Source organism: Callorhinus ursinus, unplaced genomic scaffold, assembly GCF_003265705.2.
Source record: "Callorhinus ursinus isolate GAN/ISIS: 27379988/994484 unplaced genomic scaffold, GSC_fseal_2.0 scaffold19, whole genome shotgun sequence".
Taxonomy (NCBI): domain Eukaryota; kingdom Metazoa; phylum Chordata; class Mammalia; order Carnivora; family Otariidae; genus Callorhinus; species Callorhinus ursinus.
The window spans coordinates 7,185,538-7,202,845 of NW_027397081.1; the positions used below are offsets into that span (position 1 = coordinate 7,185,538).

At 40.2% G+C, this 17,308-nt stretch overlaps 1 long non-coding RNA gene across 2 annotated transcripts; it reads right to left on the bottom strand.

The window, feature by feature from the left end:
* Positions 1–4,557: 4,557 nt before the first annotated feature.
* LOC141374569 (uncharacterized) lies at positions 4,558–13,798 on the bottom strand. Of its 2 annotated transcripts, none has more exons than XR_012381575.1 (3): positions 13,610–13,798; positions 12,688–12,852; positions 4,558–5,159 (listed from the first exon to the last, which is right to left on the bottom strand). It is a non-coding gene; the product is annotated as an uncharacterized lncRNA (long non-coding RNA). The 2 variants fall into 2 exon arrangements; XR_012381574.1 differs by having other exon boundaries at positions 13,547–13,798.
* Positions 13,799–17,308: the final 3,510 nt, after the last annotated feature.

The following is a 17,308-nucleotide window of genomic DNA, read 5'->3' on the forward strand; positions in this document are numbered from 1 at the left end:
TCTTTGTCTGGTTTTGGGATCAAGGTAATGGTGGCCTCATAAAACAAGTTTGGAAGTTTTCCTTCCATTTCTATTCTTTGGAACAGTTTCAGAAGAATAGGTATTAATTCTTCTTTAAATGTTTGGTAGAATTCCCCTGGGAAGCCATCTGGCACTGGGCTTTTTTTGTTGGGAGATTTTTGATGACTGCTTCAATTTCCTTAGTGGTTATAGGTCTGTTCAGGTTTTCTATTTCTTCCTGGTTCAATTTTGGTAGTTGATACATCTCTAGGAATGCACCCATTTCTTCCAGGTTATCTAATTTGCTGGCATAGAGTTGCTCATAATATGTTCTTATAATTGTTTGTATTTCTTTGGTGTTGGTTGTGATCTCTCCTCTTTCATTCATGATTTTGTTGATTTGGGTCATTTCTCTTTTCTTTTTGATCAGTCTGGCCAGGGGTTTATCAATCTTGTTAATTCTTTCAAAGAACCAGCTCCTAGTTTCGTTGATCTGTTCTACTGTTCTTTTGGTTTCTAGTTCACTGATTTCTGCTCTGATCTTTATGATTTCTCTTCTCCTGCTGGGTTTAGGCTTTATTTGCTGTTCTTTCTCCAGCTCCTTTAGGTGTAGGGTTAGGTTGTGTATTTGAGACCTTTCTTGTTTCTTGAGAAAGGCTTGTATTGCTATATACTTTCCTCTCAGGACTGCCTTTGCTGTATCCCAAAGATTTTGAACAGTTGTGTTTTCATTTTCATTGGTTTCCATGAATTTTTTTAATTCTTCTTTAATTTCTTGGTTGACCCATTCATTCTTTAGTAGGATGCTCTTTAGCCTCCATGTATTTGAGTTCTTTCCGACTTTCCTTTTGTGGTTGAGTTCTAGTTTCAAAGCATTGTGGTCTGAAAATATGCAGGGAATGATCCCAATCTTTTGGTACCGATTGAGACCCGATTTGTGACCTAGGATGTGATCAATTCTGGAGAATGTTCCATGGGCACTAGAGAAGAATGTGTATTCCGTTGCTTTGGGATGGAATGTTCTGAATATGTCTGTGAAGTCCATTTGGTCCAGTGTGTCATTTAAAGTCTTTATTTCCTTGTTGATCTTTTGCTTAGATGATCTGTCCATTTCAGTCAGGGGGGTGTTAAAGTCCCCCACTATTATTGTATTGTTGTCAATGTGTTTCTTTGCCTTTGTTATTAATTGCCTTATATAATTGGCTGCTCCCATGTTCGGGGCATAGATATTTACAATTGTTAGATCTTCTTGTTGGATAGACCCTTTAAGTAGGATATAGTGTCCTTCCTCATCTCTTATTACAGTCTTTGTTTTAAAATCTAGTTTGTCTGATATAAGGATTGCCACCCCAGCTTTCTTTTGGTGTCCATTAGCATGGTAAATGGTTTTCCACCCCCTCACTTTCAATCTGGGGGTGTCTTTGGGTCTAAAATGAGTCTCTTGCAGACAGCATATTGATGGGTCTTGTTTTTTAATCCAATCTGATAGCCTGTGTCTTTTGATTGGGGCATTGAGCCCATTTACATTCAGGGTAACTAGTGAAAGGTATGAATTTAGTGCCATTGTATTACCTGTAAGGTGACTGTTAACTGTCTGTTGTCTGTGTTCGTTTCTGCTCTTTGCTGCTTTTAGGTTCTCTCTTTGCTTAGAGGACCCCTCTCAATATTTCTTGGAGGGCTGGTTTCGTGTTTGCAAATTCCTTTAGTTTTTGTTTGTTCTGGAAGCTTTTTATCTCTCCTTCTATTTTCAGTGATAGCCTAGCTGGATATAGTATTCTTGGCTGCATATTTTTCTCGTTTAGTGCTCTGAAGATATCTTGCCAGTCCTTTCTGGCCTGCCACGTCTCTGTGGATAGGTCTGTTGCCAATCTAATGTTTCTACCATTGTAGGTTACATATCTCTTCTCCCGAGCTGCTTTCAGGATTTTCTCTTTGTCTCTGAGACTCGTAAGTTTTACTATTAGATGTCGGGGTGTTGACCTATTTTTATTGATTTTGAGAGGGGTTCTCTGTGCCTCCTGGATTTTAATGCCTGTTTCCTTCCTCACATTAGGGAAGTTTTCTGCTATAATTTGCTCCAATATACCTTCTGCCCCCCTCTCTCTCTCTTCTTCTTCTTCTGGGATCCCAATTATTCTAATGTTGTTTCGTCTTATCGTATCACTTATCTCTCGAATTCTGCCCTCGTGATCCTGTAGTTGTTTCTCTCTCTTTTTCTCAGCCTCTTTATTTTCCATCATTTGGTCTTCTATATCGCTGATTCTCTCTTCTGCCTCATTTATCCTAGCAGTTAGTGCCCCCATTTTGGATTGCACCTCATTAATAGCTTTTTTGATTTCAATTTGGTTAGATTTTAGTTCTTTTATTTCTCCAGAAAGGGTTTCTCTAATAACTTCCACGCTTTTTTCAAGCCCAGCTAGTATCTTTAAAGTCATGATTCTGAACTCTAGGTCCGACATCATACTAATGTCTGTATTGAGTAGGTCCCTGGCTGACGGTACTACCTCTTGTTCTTTTTGCTGAGGTGATTTCTTTCATCTTGTCATTTTGTCCAGAGGAGAATAGATGAATGAGAGAACGAAATGCTAACAGGTTTACAACGTCCCCAGCAAATATACTGTATACAAATCAGAAAAGACCTGAAACCAGGGGGAAAGAAAGGGAAAGAAAGAAAAAAGAAAGAGAAAAAAGAGAAAAAAAAAGATAAAAACAAAAACAAAACAATACAAAAAAAGCAGAATATGATCAAATATGATCAGGCTAGTGCATAGATCAGTGCCACACACTAGATTTTGGGCGTATTTTGGTCTGTTAGAAAAAAGTGCCTCCTAAAATTTTAAAGGAAGAAAGACATATATGTACAAAATAAGGGTTGATACAATAAAGGGATGAAAGATAACTGTAAAGATGAAAATTATAAAAGGTTTTATAAAAGGACTTGGTAAGATAAGTTGTTTGAAAAAAGAAAGAAGATTTAAGAAAAGAAAAAAAAAAAGGAAAAAGGGAGAGAATGTGATCAGGCAGGAGACTAGAACAAAGCCATACACTAGTGATTTAGGGTATATTTTGATCTGTTAGAAGAAACTGTACCTCAAAATTTTAAAGAGAGAACAACTTATATATATATGCCAAAAATAAGGGTAACTACTATGAAGGGATAAAATATGACTCTAAAAATGAAAAATGAAAAATGTTTTTGGTTTTTTTTTTTTTAAAAGGGATTGATAAGATGTTGGTTAAAAAAAGGGAAAAAGAAAAATTAAAAAAAACAGTCAACAAAAATTAACTTTGATGAAATAATGAATCATGGTTAAAAAAAAAAAAAAAAAAAGCCATGAATGTATGTGCAGTATTCCCCTAGCGCTGGAGTTCTCCCGTTCTCCTTGATCGGTAAACTTGGTCTTGGCTTGCTGGCTGTTCGTGCTGATCTTCTGGGGGAGGGGCCTGTTGCTGTGGTTTCCAAATGTCTTTGCCGGAGGCGGAATTGCCCCGCCCTTGTCGGTCCGGGCTAAGGAAGCTGCTCCGGTTTGCTCTCAGGAGCTTTTGTTCCCTGCAAGCTCTCCGTACAGCCTTGGAGGACCAGGGCAGAAATGGTGGCCTCCCAATCTCCACCCAGAGGAGCTGAGAACTCGGGGCCCCGCTCCTCAGTGCGCCCCCAGAGAAAAGCAGTCACTCCCGTGTCCCCGGTCTCTGGCCGCACTCCGTGCTCACCCGGCCTGTGACCGAGCGTTGCTATCTCTGGCACCCGACCCCGCGCAGAGTCTCCAAACCCAGCAGATCCCTGCAGTGCGTTCCCGCACCGCTCCTCCCGGGAAGGAAGGGGAGTCTCCCTGGATCTGCCGCCTGCTGGGTCCCTGCTGGAGGAGCTGTGCCCCGACTGGGCCGTAGATCACAGTTTATGGCAACCCCGAGCTGAGAGCCCGCGACTCTGCTCCGTCTCTGCAGCCGGCTTCCCCGCTCCGATACCTGGGAGCTCTGCCGCACTCAGGCACCCCCGGTCTTTCTGTGACCCCGAGGGTCCTGAGACCACACTGTCCCGGGAGGATTCCACCCCCGCTTAGCCACTGCAGCGACGTCCCTCCACGGAGCCAACTTCTAAAAGGTCCGATTTTGTGCTCCGCGGCTCTAGCACTTGCCAGAAGCGGCCGGCGGAGGCCCCTCCCCCGCCGTCTATCCTCCCGAATATCGCCTCGGATTCACTTCTCCGCACGTCCTACCTTCCAGAAAGTGGTCACTTTTCTGTTCAGAGAGTTGTTGCTACTCTCTTCTTCGGTCTCCTGTTGAGTTCGTAGGTGTTCAGAATGGTTTGATCCCTATTCAGCTGAATTCCTGAGACCAGACGAAATCTAGGTCTCCTACTCCTCCGCCATCTTGCTCCGCCCCCTAATGGAATTTTTTTTATGCTCCCCTTTAAAACATAATTCTCTCTCAGACAATTCAGAAAATGTTTTATAAATATCCGTGGTAATTGAGTTCCCACTAGGTACACTCCCTTTCACAAAGTCCTCCCTGTGTGCTAGGGGCATTTAATCCTCACGAAAGCCCCATGAATTAGACAATACCAGGTCCATTTGGAAGATGCAGAAATGATTGGGAAAGGTTGAACAGCAGAGGGTCTCACAGTGAGAAAGTGGCAAATTTGTCTCCCCGCCTCTCCCAACCTACCCCTCCACTCAGTACGGTGAAGTCAGGAACCAATTAATTTGGCTAATGTTTACTGAATACGTGTATCTTATAGTAGAATGAGAGCTCAAACATGTAGCTGATGGTCATTTGAACCAGTTGACTTAGAGCAGCTTAAAATCATTATTTTCATGATTAGCTTAGCATTTGTACTTTGTCTATTTTTTTTTTTACCACTTTGAAACTTGCATTAAATGAGTTAATACATAGTGTGCCTTTCTGTGTTAAACCTTTGAGAGACTGAACCAAAGAGTGACAAAGATGCCAGGGGGTAAAATCCACTGTGATTCCATCTGCACCATCAGCCTGCCTTGTGCCTGGCACCGAGAGCCCATGATGAGGTTTGAAGGATGGGAATTGGAGAGGAAAGACACGTGATGATTACTCTCTCCTTTTGGGCATCCAGAAATCACACATCAGAAGTTGCTTAATGGTCTTGGGTGAAAAATAATCTCTCCAAGCCTCAGTCTCTCGACCTGTAAAAGAGAAGAGCACTATTAGCTCTGCATTCCTCTTGGGATTGCTGAGAAGCAAATGAAATCATGTCTAAAACACTTTTTGTAAACTGACGGGTATTACAAATAGAAGAAATTACATAGCGTTATAAGGTGTTCACACGTTTTGATTTTTATTAAGCATTTTAATTGACTTGACTCTGAATCACCTCCTTAACTGGCCTTGCTCCATTTAAGTGCTGGTTGCAGTAGGGCTGTGTCACTAAAATGAAGAATGTGGTCATAAATGAAACAGTAGGAAGGATGAGGTTTGGGGTCTAGTCCTACCAACAGTTTCTATAATATTGCTATATCGTAAGAGCAATGTGACCCTAGGCAAATTACTTAAATATCTTTCTCCCCCTCTGTAAATTGGAGAACTGGCACCTGCTTTTCATAAGCAGGTTATGTATTTAAAGCACCTAACCAGATTTGGGACTGGATATTTGCCAATTGTTAGTCCATTTCCCATAGGCCATCCAATGAACCAATTACTTTTTAAAAGCTGTTGTGACTTGATTCTTAGCTCCGCTCTCCCGCACACAGGGTAGGTGCCCTTGTAACACAGGTCTCAGTCTGGTTTCAGCGTTACCATACATAATTAATATGGTAAAAAACATTGCATGCCATTTCTAACTCTGGTGTTTATACCCAAAGACACCATGGGTGATTCTAAGATAGAGGAATTCTCATCTCTGTTTCTAAACCAAGAGGCTGATATTGTTAATTTATGCTTTTACCAGGGAGTAGAAGGAAGTGACTCATAAAAGCTACAAAGGCCAAGATATACTAACTGCAACCAAAATTTGTGAAACCATATCAATACTCTTATAATTTTCCATTTCCCATTATATTAGTCATGTATGTGAATGGGATGAATCCATGGAAAAGTTTTGAAATTTACTATTGACCCTTCCTCCTACCACAATCCCCTCCCCTTGAATTGATGTTAATATCATTTTAGATGAAGTTTAGCTTTCCATCAAATACATACCATCAAAGAAAGCAATACTTTTTAAGAAGTGAAATAGCCCCTAAATGGAATAGTATTGATGCTTTCCAATCAATGTCCCTAATAGTGCATGCAGAAAAACAGTATAGCTCTCTATGGGGAAGAAATCAATATATCTTAAGTAATTCACTGCAATAAGGAAAGATAGGTTCAGGAAACTGCATGTTTTTATTGTTGTTAGGTTTGGGGTTTTTTTTTTCCTTGTTTCCTATAATTAGCTGACTGAGTTTTACAGTGGATGTGATCATTATTCTACCCAAGTGGCCCATGTAAATTTACTGTAATTCCACTACCTCCCACGAGGCGGAGACATAGCACTAGAAATGAGCAAGCTGGCCAGAGGACACACCCCCCACCCCCCGCCCATCCATCTGAGTACTTTTTTTTGTGGCTTCCTACATGAATAATTCCTGTATTCAGTTGTGGATTTTTAAAATCTCCTCAAGTATAGCAATGAAAATATACAGCTATACAGAGACAAATACTGGCAATCCATGTGTCTTGAAGAGTCTCAAGCCACTGCATCACCTGGGTGGGTATAAGACCTAACTTCCCTATAGCTATATCTTCATTTTTAACATCCTGTCCATCAAAGTTCAAAAGATGGTTGCTTATAGAATGGTATTTTCTCCCTAGAGAAAAATATGGTATGCAAATAAACTCCTGCCCTTTATCATTTTAGCTAAATCCTACCCTTTATTTAGGGTCATAACATATCTTCCAATAACATCTTTCCTGATGACATTCACCACATTTTCTCTCTCCCTCTTTGGCATTTTATAAGAGGTATTGCTTATATAGGAGATGACACAGAAAAATAATTAAAAATTCATTTTTGAAGTAAGATATACCTACATTTGAACCCTCATTCTGACAGTCACTATTCTTGTGACTCTGGGCAAATTATTTAGTCTCATCCTTGAAAGATGAGGGTAGAAGGTAATGATATCCATTAAGACAGTGGTTGTGAATATTTAAAAATTAAATGCAGGTGAAATATTTAGCAGAGTGCCTAGAAAAAATATAAGCACTAAATAGAAATCAGTATTATATAATATAAATTTAATTAGATGACACAGGTTGTACCTTTTCTCTGAACATGATATCTCTGCTAAAGAGAAAGAAGAATTTCTTACTAAATGTATGACTACTGCAAAGCTTTGTGATATATTGCATAGTAGCTTGGTGGGCCTCAACTAACATGATGTAAATACAAAGTGCTATGAAGAGGTTTTAAAAAAACAAATGAGTAATTATCTAATAGGGGGAACCTGACTTGGCATGTCTTCCGAAAACAACTAAAAACATTTAGCTGACCATTACTTCAGTGAGTTAACAGCATGACAGAGCTACCCCGAACATCCAGAGATGTTATAAACATTGTCTTCCACTCTGTACTTGTCTTTTAACTTTACGGTATTTTCTGTCTTCCAGACAGTTGAAATCCTTGTGACCTCCTTAACAGGTGGTATGCCTAATGTCAGAAGAAGTAGTCATAACGTATCATATACAACAGCCATGCTGACTGGCTAGCTGTCTCCCAAACTCAATCTGTCTTGTTCCTAGGTACACTTCTTTGCGATTAGGACGATTAGGTGTGGCCATGTGATTTTATGAACCAAAGTGATGCGCACTACTCCAGGCTAGGTCCATAAGAATGCCCATATGCTTCATGCTCTTTTTTTCTTTTTCCTAACTTGATGTAGTGAGCATAATGACCCCTAAGGTCATGTTTCAAAAATAGCAGAACTATAGGAGGTAGTAAGTCTGGCATCCTAAATCAATGCTTGGAAGAGAGCCACCCACCAATCAGGAAAGTCCTCTTTAAACTCCTGTTAGCAAGACATCAACTTCCATTGTGTTTAATCCTTCCCCATCTTTTTGATTTGTTTGCTACAACAGCTACCAAACCCTAACTACTTCAACTGGTCCACAAATATCTGTAGTGTTTGTTTGGATTAGTGAATCATATTCTAAGGAGGGTACTGGGAAGCGTGAAAAGTTTTAGAAATAACTTAAGATACTAAGGGAATTAAGAATTTAAAAATCAACTGGAGAGTTTTTTTCAAAATGCATGCTTGTTAAGAATTCCCAGGTGATTCTGATGTATTCTATGTTAAAAAAATCATTAGTTTAGAACCCTGACATGGAGAGAATGATTAAATGAGTTGGGGATGATTTTCCTGGACAATAGAAATGTGATGATAGTGATCTTCATGTGTCTGAAGGACTAACATGAGAAAGATTTACATTTACACTGTGCAGAAAGACTGATTTATACTCATACTGGGAGAGACTGACCAGAATCCACAAATGGAAGTTACAGGAAGGGAGATTTGTGTTCATTCAAAGGAAAATTTTATCATAATTATAGATTTTCAAAAAGTAGAGCACCTGCTTTTGAAGTAATGGGTTCTCCCATTCTTATAATATCCAAGCAGAGATGATATGAAAGTATCTTTACTATAATGTTCTTTATAATCACTATTTCATCTAAACTCATAACCACTCTGTGGGACAGGCCCAGTTTTTATAGATGAGAGAACTAAAATACATAGTCATTAAACTGCCCGCCCAGTCACAGGGCCAGAAAACAACACAGGTGAAGTGTTAATCCCTGTCCTCAGACTCAGAAACTAGTTCTTTTTTCCATTGACTATATATATATGTGAGTAGTTACTCTCGGACATAAGATTCTGTGAAAAAGATGGGAGGCTCTTTAATGGCAGAGATGTTAATTTTATCCTTGTTTTTATTCATACTTTCATTTTGCTAAGTACACACTCTGTGCTTATTAAACACATATTTAACTGAACGTAATTGACACCATTCTTCTAAAAGAAAAATGTCATAAAAAGTAGGTCTTTTTCTTCCATTTTCACATGTAGGAGAGCTAATGTTGCCATCCCAAGATAGGCATTTTCAGCATATTGATTAGTCTAAACTGGCTATTTTTAAGAAACAGCAGACACAGGAGAAGCTCCGAAAACCCCAGTAGAAGTTACCTTTTCTTAAGAGACATTTAAATGTGTAATGGAAATCTCCATTTGTCCTTAAGGGTGTCTCCCTCAGTACCAGGAAGAGGGAGATGACTCTAAATCTCTAGAAACTATTATCAGTAGAGAAGGCATGGACTTAAATCTGCATAACAACCTTACTCTTGTTTACTGTGCTTTGCCTTGTAACCTCCCATAACTGATTACCCTACTCCCAGCATCTTTTAGCTGGAGGTATTTAAGGAGATAGCTTCAGCTGGTTCAGGAACCAGTCTTGGATCTCTCCCAGAAAACCTATATATACAGGGGGTATACTTGTTATTAAACTTTTGTTTGATTTTCTACTGTTAAATCTGTCTCCTATCACTTTAATTCTTAGTCCAGCTAGAAGAATCTTGAAGGGCAGAGTAAACTTCTTCCTTCCCAACACAAACAGAACCACTGCCATCGTAAATAATGTGCACTATAGAAGCAATATAAAGAACATGGCCCATGCCTTCCAGATGAAACACAAAAGCAAGAGTCAGATACTTGAGTTACTAGTAACTAAAAATATACTTGAATTATACTCAGAAATCACAGCAAGTTTTCAGTGCTGGTCTGTGGTGTAGAGTGCATGGGAGTAGACTCCTGGAGACCTCAGCTCTGCCTGGAGCACTTGGGCCAAATCACTTAACGTGCTTCCATAGCCTCATCCAGGAGCCAGTCAGTGGTTTTCCAGTGGCTGATGACACCACAAATAGTGAGGCCAGACTTTACATGCCTCCTGAATCTGATGAAGCCTCCATATCAGACCATCAATTTGCAGGAAATTGACAGGCCCATATCTAAAAAGGGACGCAATTAGCAAAATCAGACTACAGGAGACTCTACAGGATTAACATCTTAGTTTCTTTTTTAAAAAATTCAAAGAAAAATAAGAGATGGACAGGATACATATAAAAGACATAAATGGCATAACAATCAATTTTAATCTTATTTGGATCCCAACTTCAAATTGTAGGGGGAAAAAAAATATTTTAAGCAAAAGAATGGAAATGGTGTAAGTCTGTCTATATAAAGTTTGAAGATAGGGGCACCTGGGTGACTCAGTCGGTTAAGCGACTGCCTTCAGCTCAGGTCATGGTCCTGGAGTCCCGGGATCGAGTCCCGCATCGGGCTCCCTGCTCAGCAGGGAGTCTGCTTCTCCCTCTGACTCTCCCCCCTCTCATGTGCTCTCTATCTCTCATTCTCTCTCTCAAATAAACAAATAAAATCTTTAAAAAAAAAGTTTGAAGATAAAACTCATCTGTGCTTTAGAAGTTACTATAATATTTTGTTTCTTTAATTTCTACTCTCATTCTGTGGGTATGTTCAGATGAGATTTAGTGAGCTGCATAGTTATGGCATTTTTCCATATATGATCATTCAATAAAAAGTGTTTTAAATGACATGAGCCTGGGTCCTATAAAGGTAAATTGTAAGAGAGCTAAATGAAAAAAATTATCAAGTTCCTTTTAGGTTTGTCAAGGAAGCCTTCATGGAATGATAGAATTGTTTAAAAACATTCAAAAAGGGGCGCCTGGGTGGCTCAGTCATTAATCGACTGCCTTCGGCTCAGGTCATGGTCCCAGGGTCCTGGGATCGAGCCCCACATCCAGCTCCCTGCTCAGCAGGAAGTCTGCTTCTTCCTCTCCCACTCCCCCTGCTTGTGTTCCTGCTCTTGCTGTGTCTCTCTCTGTCAAATAAATAAAAATCTTAAAAAAAAAAAATTTGAAAAAAAAAGAATCTTGCTCAATAAAACTAGATACAAAGAGCACAAGATTTATATCATATGTGAGAGCAGACATAAGGCCAGAAGGTTGGGAAAATGGAAAAAAAGTGAATTTCAAGGGATATACACACTGAGAAGGGAAGAATCAAAAAGATTGTCTGTATCAACCTGGAAACCGAAGATGAAAACTAACATTATCTCTAATTATATCTGTATCCACATAGACATTATGCAAAATAATCTCATTTCACATAGGCACTGTCACTGCTGTGGACATTGGCTCTATTTTAAAGACGTGGTGACTTGAAGTGGCTCTCACAAGGACGTTGGCTGGAGCACAGCATTAAACCACTGCGATCTTCTGGCTGGGCCCCTGTGTCTGTTTCATAAACTGGCCTTGCCAAGATGAAAAAGGTCATGCCATCCACAACCTGAAGAGGCATGTCTGAGAAAGGACAATAGGAACAGAGTCTGTCACTTCCCCTCCTATATACAGATGGATTATTTCTCGTACTTCCAGCCAGACTGTTTCAACTCTATCTGTGACTGAGCTATGGGTGATGCTGAAAATTTTACACCCAGAATACGAGAATGCCCCCTCACCCAGCAAGTCAGCACACACCTTACGGCAAATAATAATTACAGCAGTTTTCCTTTGTCATTGTGTCTCTCTTTGACGGAAGTAAAGCTAGTGACTCAGAACTCTGGGCCCACGTCATGGGGGAGTGGCCGTGAGAAAAGAAAAATGAACAAGGCCTGAAATGAGAAAACCTGGAAAAGGACTGATTCAACCCAGAGAAGCCCTCTGTCCACCTAAGACCTTTCTGCCCCCAGGCCCGCTGATATTAGATAGAAAACAAGGTCACGAGGCTCTAGGACCAAGCTGAGAGAGACAGTCATCAGGGTAGAGTATTTGCCAAGACTTCCATCACAGAAATTCTCAAACTAGTCCTCAAGAATTGAAATGGTCAAATACACACCTTGGAAGAAAACATTTTCAGACCAAGGGGGAGGAAGAGGGCAATGAGGAGCTACTGTTTAATGGGCGCAGAGTCTCAGTCTGGGAAGATGAAGACGTTCTGGAGACGGATGGTGGTGATGGTTGCGCGACAATGTGATTGTACTTGATGCCACGGAACCCTACACTTAAAAATAGTTAAAATGGTAAGTTTTACATCATGCATACTTTACCACAATAAAAAAATTTGCAGAAAGAATTCTGGTAATGAAGAACTGTAAAATAAGAAATGAGAAGGTGGTCAGGTGATCTAAGGCCAATTTTTAAGAAGTCAAGAGGTCCAGCTCCAGAAGCAGACTCCTAGTTTCAAATCCGGGCTTCTGACCTCCACCCTTCTTAGCTCCGAGAGACATTAGGCAGATCACAAAGTGGCTCCAAGGTTCAGTTTCCTCATCTGTAACACGGGTTGATGATAGCATGTAACTTCTAGGATTGCCGAGAGGGGTAAATCGGATAATCCACATTGACGTGAAGTACAAAGTAAGTGCTCAGAAACTCTTAACTATTATGTTATTGTCATTCCTGTGTGGTTCTTACTGTTGACAACTAAACCACTGCTACGGTGAGAAGCTTCAAGAAAGCCCTCAGGAGAAGGGAATGCTACCGCTACACATGTAAATCAATAGGACATTTATTAAATGCCTGTAAGAATGCAATGCTCTGCTCCATAGTGGGGAAAAGAGAGCGAATCAAAAACACACCATATGCTTTGAAGAAGCTTACAATCTCACGGGGGAGATGAAGTACACACATGAAGCACCTCAGCATTGCTGCTCAGATAGCGATATCCCAGCCTTCCTCTGGCGTCACACTTGAGCGAATAGAAAGCCCTTCTGTGAGTGGCGTGCTTGGCCTCTGAGAGGAAAAAATTCTTCTCTACCCTCAAGGTCTTCCAACTGGATGAAGAATTAAATTTACATGAGACAGATGAAGAGGAGAAAAAAAGCCAAAGCTTTATTACGTGCACACCGAGGCCCAATGATGACATTGAGACCTAAAGAAATGACCACGGCAGGCAGTTTTTATACTTTTGAGACAAAGAGACAATAAATCTGTGAGGAATTGACAGGACAAAAAAAAAAAAAAAAAACTTAACTTTGGGAGTTTGAATTAGTAAGGAATTCTAAACAGAATTTGGGCCGTGGTAGTAAATTAGTAAAAAGGCAATAAGGGTTGGTTGTTTATACAGCTCTAAATTTCCCATCTCTGGTGAAAAGGATGTCTCTTCACCTCCTGGTACAGAGAAGGTACCTTTTACGTGGGAGATTTATTTCCTGCCTTCAGGGGGACAGAGGAGGGTCTGAGGATTCTTAACACTGGCTGTCTCTTAAGTAACTTTTATTTGAAATAATCAACATGCCGAAATGGCACACTTTGGGAAGGCCTGCCTTGGTCCGCACAGCCCACAGCCCACAGCCCACCTCCACCTCCTGCAAGTGCCTGCACCTCTCTGAGCCTCAGTTTCCCTGTCCACACGTACAGAGAGATTAACAGTAGCTATCTCGGGGTGGTTTTGATGAGATTAATGCACGTAAAGAATTTAGGACAGGACCTGGCACAGATTAAGCCTTCAGTAAAAAATTACCTTACCTAATCAATAATCCGAGGACTCTGTGTGTGCTCTATTTAGGGTGAGGAAGGTTAAAGACTCACTGGGAGTGTAGCTAGGACATAGCAGAGCCGGGAGTACTGCCCAGAGCAGGAGCCTTGGAAGCCAGGGTCCTTTCCACGGTACCGTAGCCAGCTGTGTGGTGTTAGTGTCAAAGGAGCTCTGAGAGTAATTCCTACAGCCACATAGAAGGTGGTTAAGACAATGTCAGTAGAGTACTAGAAAACACTTCATGAGCAAAGTGGAACATTGGGAGAAAAAGCCAGGATATTCACATATCAGTATGTGACTGGGGACTTACCTGTCAGTCTGTGTAAACACTTAACGTGCTTCATCTCTTCTCTCTTTATGACTCAGAGACAAGTGTTATTAACCCCATTTTACCCGATGGTAAAACTGAAGCCTGGAGTGACTTTAAAACGTGTGGAATGTCACAAGGTTAGGAAGAATCAGAGCTGGGATTTGAACCCACTTCTGTCTGATTTCAAAATCACAGCCCTTCATCAAAGAGAAGAGCACTCTAGATGAGGGGGAATACCTGAGCTCCTTACCAGTTTGTTGGACAAATGCCAAGGTTGGGTCTGAAAGGCGTGTGGGTGGAGTTCAGGCAGAGCACGGGCAGAGAGGAGACCTGGTCTCCTCTCTGAAGTAAGATTTCAGGCGGATGAAGTAAATCTGAAGTAAGATTTCAGGCAGATGAAGAGAGATGTGATAACCTAGGGATGAGAGGATTTTTTTCTTTTGTTAAAAGGAGACTTTCACCATCACATTCCCTTTCTCCCCACAAGTTTGGGCAGTAATATTCCTCTTTTTAGACCTGTTTTTTCCTAAGAATCCAATTTAACTTCTGTGACTAACTCCTGCCAGATAATGAATACCAGCAGTGATCCAGGAAGAGTTCATTCACCTCATCAAAGGAAATGGCTTCATCCTAAATCAAAATTGAACCTGACTCACTACAGAATCCATAACAGCCATGGCCAAGGCCAGAATCATGTCCTTGAAGGCCAGAATCCCTGACATCACGCATTAACAGGATACTAGGGTAAAAGTTCAGGGATGTTACTAAGAGCCACTTTTAGAATATGCTTAAATAAAAGCCTGTATGGGCATGTGATCTCATCTTTCTATAAGGCCTTTGAGAGAAAGGAATAGCTTTTGAATATCTTTAATTTTAATTAAATTGAATTACCTAAATACAAGTTATGGTAGAGTACAGGAGACATATTTATTTAAATGGAAATATTTATAGATTTCTACTTTTTGTAGGGTTATTAAGTTATTAACCACTTCCCTCTGAGTCCTCCAAAGAACAATCTTTCATCTGGCCAAGCTGTTTTTCACAGACTAGTCTCTGAACACTCCAGAGGAGGAAGCCCAGTCCCATCTTCTCATCCTAATCCTGAGAAAGAAGGCAGGCTCCTCCAGGGACTGTTGGACATTAGACCTCAGAAGGAGCCCATATTCTTTGTGAGAATTCAAAGGGAAGTGGTGAATGCCAGACTTCTTTTCCTTTTTACCCAGCTTTGATCTGTTTCTCCTGCAGTGATGGCCCCAGGAAAACCCCCATCTCCAGAAGATATCTCCCTCTTACAAAAGTCTGACCCATAGATGCCAAAAAACTGCCTGAGTAGAATCTTCCCCATTGGTTGAGAAACAGTGATCAGGGTGGCTAGGAGTTGAGAGTTGATTCCCGAGGATATGCATGCTGACAAATTACTTCTCAGCAATCCCAGTGGTTAAATATCATCAGACAACCAGTCCTTTCCATACTGGCACATAAAAGACTATCCCCTGTGTAGAGGACCAGTGACCAAGATAATGACTAGTGCTGATTACAGTCAAAGCTTCCCTTGCCTACCCATGTGGTTGCCTCCAAAACAGTAAAATAGTGTTTCTACCTCTGTTTCTTAGCTGCCTCTTTTGACCAGTAAATTAAAATAATCTACTTCCTGATAAAGACACAAATCCAGAAGATTTAAATCGTGAATCCAGGCCTTTCTAATTCTGTTTAATGTGATAATTACAGGACTTTCAGGTCAGCAGAACCAGGCAAGAGCAATTCAGAGTTTTAGGTTCTGGATCTAGAATTTGGTGGGAAGAGACTTACAATCTAATTGGTTCTGTATCATGATCACAAAGCAAACCATTGTTAAATGAACCCCCCCTCTTTTTTTTAACAGTGTAAAGTTATGTTATGTAAGTTGAGGTTCCACTCTTGGAATCTTGGATATGCATCTTTCTATATATTTGTTAAGTACATAAAGCTAAATAACATAAGAGCTACAATACAATATTCCTTTTAGGAGATTTTTCTACATGGGATGAATTGGCTGAGGCATCTTTAAATGTAATTTCAATGATATTTAAACTAAAGATGGTTATCTTTTCTTAGTTAATATCCCTAAGGCAAACGTAAGCATTCTTCATATGTCCAAAAACCACTTAACTGTGCTCAAAATTGGGTCATCTTAAATTTTTTAAAAAATAACCACCATGTGTCATATCCGGAGCCTATTCTGTACTTGTATAACTGTTCTCAAACTATAAAACACACTGTACTGGACATGAAATATGTGTAAAAGAACATTGGTTTGGGAGTGCAGTTAGTCCCTTGGACCCAAACACAAAGATGGGCCAAGTTGGTTAGGTCTATGAATTTGGGCTTCAGTATTGTCCTAATCAGTGTCATCAACATCTAAAACTATGGATGAGACACATACATATATGTATGTATGTATGTATAGTGTGGAACCCAAGTAGGAACCAAACTGTCAGTACAACCCATTTTTTTCATGAGTTGGATCTTAGATACTTTGAAGAAACCCACTTTTTCAAAATTAAAAAGTGTTTTTTTTTTCAAAAGGCAATTTAAAAGTATTCAGAGAAAAAAATGTTTGATAAAATGAGGAACACTAATGTGAGAATTTGTTCATTCATCGCATGCCTATATGTGTCGAAACTACACGGCATACTGGCAATATAAGATAAATGAGCTGTCCTTATTTTTGAGGAGTTCTAAGACTAAACACGCACACATCCCACACAGGCTGGTAGGTCCTGACACAGGGATGGAGGAGCTATTCACTGGGAATGTGGAGGAGGAGGAAGAGGAGTAAACCACAGTGGGTTAGGAAGACATCTCCAACTTGCCTAGCGTCATCAAACTATAGAAATGGATTATACCCTAACCAGAGGATGGCCCTGAACATCAGATAACACGGTGCATTGGCCAGAATAGTGAAGAGCGTTGGAAATGTGTGAGCATCCTCATATTAGTACTCAGGCATGAAGAGGTTAACTCATTCAAGCTTATATGAGTTAGGAATTTGGAGCCAGTAGGTAAGGTTCACCAAGAAATACAAGCAAAGGCATTTAACTGAGTTTAGGAGAGCCTTCACATCAATGTGGATATTTTGTAAACAGATCTATCCACTACAGAGGGATCAAAGGCGAAAGAGAAGCAAGCCCAAGAAAGATCTTTTGCAACTAAAGAGATCTTGAGTCCAAAAGTACCTAAATAAGGGCTGAGACTTAGCCCTGTGTCATCTATGTCTGCGGTGAGTTCAAGGTCTCCAGAACCCTCACAGGGAAACCAAAGCTAAAGACTTCTTAGCCAAGAAAGTGTATGTGGATCATTGGATTTTGCCTGAATGATATAATCCCTAAAACATATTAATCCAGGATTAGTGAGTAAATTAGCTAATAAAAAGATTCGTTTTTTAAACAATATTATTTAGTTA